The sequence below is a fragment of the Ursus maritimus genome, unplaced genomic scaffold, assembly GCF_017311325.1.
Source record: "Ursus maritimus isolate PB19 unplaced genomic scaffold, ASM1731132v1 scaffold_2, whole genome shotgun sequence".
NCBI lineage: Eukaryota > Metazoa > Chordata > Mammalia > Carnivora > Ursidae > Ursus > Ursus maritimus.
The window spans coordinates 27,536,149-27,539,697 of NW_024424452.1; the positions used below are offsets into that span (position 1 = coordinate 27,536,149).

Here is a 3,549-nt window from a genome sequence, read left to right on the forward strand (position 1 = left end):
GTCGGTTTTCTGCTCTGTACAATGGGGATAATAATACTGCAGTGTTGAAGACTGGTTCAGCTGTGAATGCCATAGGTCGTGAACACTGTGGCTTAAAATACTCATGTAAAAGACATCCAAGGATGCTGGTTGTCAGGGGCTAGGGAGAGGGTAAATGGGAAGTTAGTGTGCAATGGGTACAGAGTTTCAGATTCACAAGATGAGAAGAGTCCTGGGGATGGATAGTGGTGATGGCTGCACAACAGTGTGAATGTACTTAATACCACTGCACTGTATACTTAAAAATAGCTAAGATGGGAAATTTTATGTTATGTGTATTTTGTATTTTAACTCAAATCAAATTTTTAAAAAATTTAATTAAGAAAAATGATATAGGAGCGCCTGGCTGGCTTAGTTGGTAGAGCGCATGACTCTTGATCATGGGGTTGTGGGTTCAAGCCCCACGTTGGGCATGGAGCCTACTTAAAAAAGAAGAAGAGGATATATATGAAAACCAAAACCAAAAAGACTTCCAAGGCAGGCAGCTTGTATGAGTCTGTGAAATCATGGACCTGGGCTCCTTCAGTCTCCCTGTGCTAGCTTCCATTCCAAAGGTCAACTCATGGTCCAAGGTGGCTGTCAGAGCTCCAGCCATTACGTTCCAGTCTGCAAGAAAGAGGAAGTACATCCTGACTCACCTTTTTAGAAGCCATCCCAGAAGTCCACCATAAAACTTCCACTTACATTTCATTGGCTAATATTTAGTCATGTGGTCATGCCTGGCTGCCAGGGAGTCTGGGAAAGGTAGTTGTGGGAGGTGGCCTTTAAAATGGCCTCAGGGTGGGTGGCTCAGTCGGTTCAGCCTCCGACTCTTGATCTCAGCTCAGGTCTTGATCTCAGGGTCATGGGTTCAAGCCCCACATTGGGCTCCACAGTGAGTGTGGAGCCTACTAACTAAATAAGTAAATAAAAATAAAAATGGCCGCAATCATCCCTGCCTCCTGCTGTTCACTCCCTTGTATAATTCTCTCCCCTTGAGTGTGGGCTAGACCTTGTAACTTCCTTCTAATCAATAGAATCTGGCCAAAGTGATGGGAGTTCACTTCCAAGATTAGGTTACAAAAAGATGGTGGCTTCTGTCTTGGATGCCCTCTCTTCCTCTGAGGAAATCCAGCTGACATGGGAGCTGTCCTGTGGGGAGGCCCACATGGCAAGGAACCAACATCTCTGGCCAACAGCTAGCGAGGACCGGAGGCCTTCAACCCGGCTGTCTCATGAGTGAGCTTGGACGGACATCCTCCTAGTCGGACCTTCAGATCACTACAGCCCTGGTGGACATCTTGACCGCAATTTCTTGAGATACCTGATCTAGAAAGCCCCCAAAACGGACCCATAGAAACAAAATGTTGATTGTTTTCAGCTGCTACATTTTGGGCTTATTTGTTACACGGCAGCAACCAACTCATCCAGTTCTCCCAACAGACACATTCCCTGGGTTCTATGAGTAAGAAGGAAGGGAAGAGGGAATTGGGAAGAACCAGTAGTCACTGCCACCTCTGGCTACCTCACAGGACTGTAGTGAGGATGAAATGAAGTAAGTCTATAAAGTGCCCACCTGCTGTTGGCCAGTGCCCAGGAAGTACCTAAGGAGACATGATTAGTGAGGGTCTATGTCCCAGGCTTCTCACCAAAGTCTTCCAGGAGATACAGCTGTGTTGTTTCTATCGTGTGATTTTCCCTGGGTCCCTCTCCCTCTCCCTCTCACAGCCTCCCACCAATTCCACAAAATCCAGCCAGTAGCATGACTACTCCTACAAAACCAAAGGTCCCCAAGCCAGCCAGTGGGCTCACAAAATGCTAAGATTTCAGAGGGGAAGGGGCGTAATCCAGTTTCTCCTTTTACAGCATGAACCCCTCTAGAGCGATATCCCAGCTTTCTGCTCTACCAAATTTCTGCACTGCTACTGCAGAGGCAGGACCCAGGATTTGGAACATTTATTGAGTTCCTGATTTAAAAAAAAAAAATGGCACTAGTTCAACCCAATTTTCTCTCCCCAAGAGGAGCGGAGGTCAGGTTTATGGGACATGGGGTGGCTTCTGAGTGAATGAGCATCATAGTTGTTCCTGGTTTTCCTTTGGGCTTTTGGGGACCTTTCCTCTTGTCTGTCTAGAGAGACCTAAAGTCCTTACAGTGCCCTCAAGAGCCTAACCCCCAAGGGTGTAACTGGGAGAAAAATCTAGAGAGTGCCCTCCCTGGGTCCCACGGTAATGTGTGCACCTCACAAGGGCAAGAATTGAGTCCCCTCTTGAATTATAAGCCCCAATATGTAGGGATTTTTTTTTCACTGCGGAAGAAGGTGGACTCCCAAATTATTTCGCACAAAATGAAATCTCAATTTTTCACAATGGATTAACAACGACCAAAGCCTTTCAGTGAAAACAAATATTCTAGGGAGGGAGGGAGAGAGAGAGAGAAGGGACAAATCCCAAGACTTTTTTTCTTAATCTCCTTCAGTAATAATGGAAGACAAAATATGCCCTTATTCTTGCTCGTTATTTTTATTAGTGAACCAGGATATACGAGAACTTAATAAAATATTCACAGAAGGCTCAGCTGTATTATTAAAAATCTTCTTTACCAGTCCTTTGAATTTCATAAAAGCAATGATCTCTTTAAAATCACTAGGAGGGGAAAGACGGGTGCATATGTGGGGTACCGTCGTATTTAATGCCGTGTTAACATGCTTTCTTAAACTAAAAAAAAAAAAAAAATGACTTTTGAGCATGACGTTGCAAAAGCTTACCAGGTTCCTGCCTGTTAAATGCAGAGGAGCTGTACCACCGCGAGCGCTGTAGGAGCAGAGACTTATCACTAATGTCTCTGTGCGCACCTAATTGGAGAAGTCCAGTGTGCACCGGGGAGATTAAGCGTGGAGAGGCCAAGCATTCCGAGTTTAGAAAGTTGTCACAACAAAATGATGCATGGAGTGTTTTAACACCCTCTCTTCTTGGAAGGCAGAGCAGACTGGCAGAAAGCACTGTGTGTGAACGAGTGGGGGTGCATGTGTGTGTGCATGCACGCACACTCACGCACGCATGTGCATACAGGGGCTTCAGGTGGGAGAGGAGTGTTCAGGAGGAAACTAATGCTCTTGCTCTGATAAAGAGCAGGAGCATTTATTAAGCAGTTGGGAGCTGGATAGGTGTCTCACTTGAGTCCTCCTGATGAGTAATTAATTGCTCTTTGGCTTAGTGACGGAATTACAAACTGGTACTTGGGTGATTGTTTTTCTTTACACCGCGTTCTGCCATTATATTCTCTATTAGGAATTGGATATGCTCAAAAGACGTAGTGAGTTGGCTGTTGGCTAACAATGGGCCTCTTGTGTCATCCGTAGGCAACGTTACCTTGCGTTCCTCTGACCCTGGCATCAACACTTAGCAGGTGGCAACTTCCTAGCCCTCCCCTTTTCCGACCTCAGGGGGTGGCCTTGAAACCCCAGAGCTAAAGCTGCACGTACAAAAGTCATTGGTCAAAGTGTGTCCCTTGCGGGGGACCCCATGCATACC

The 3,549-nt window shown here is 46.0% G+C and overlaps 1 non-coding gene across 1 annotated transcript; it reads left to right on the forward strand.

The window, feature by feature from the left end:
• Positions 1 to 379: 379 nt before the first annotated feature.
• Positions 380 to 452, forward strand: TRNAK-CUU. The gene has a single exon. It is a non-coding gene; the product is annotated as a tRNA-Lys (tRNA).
• Positions 453 to 3,549: the final 3,097 nt, after the last annotated feature.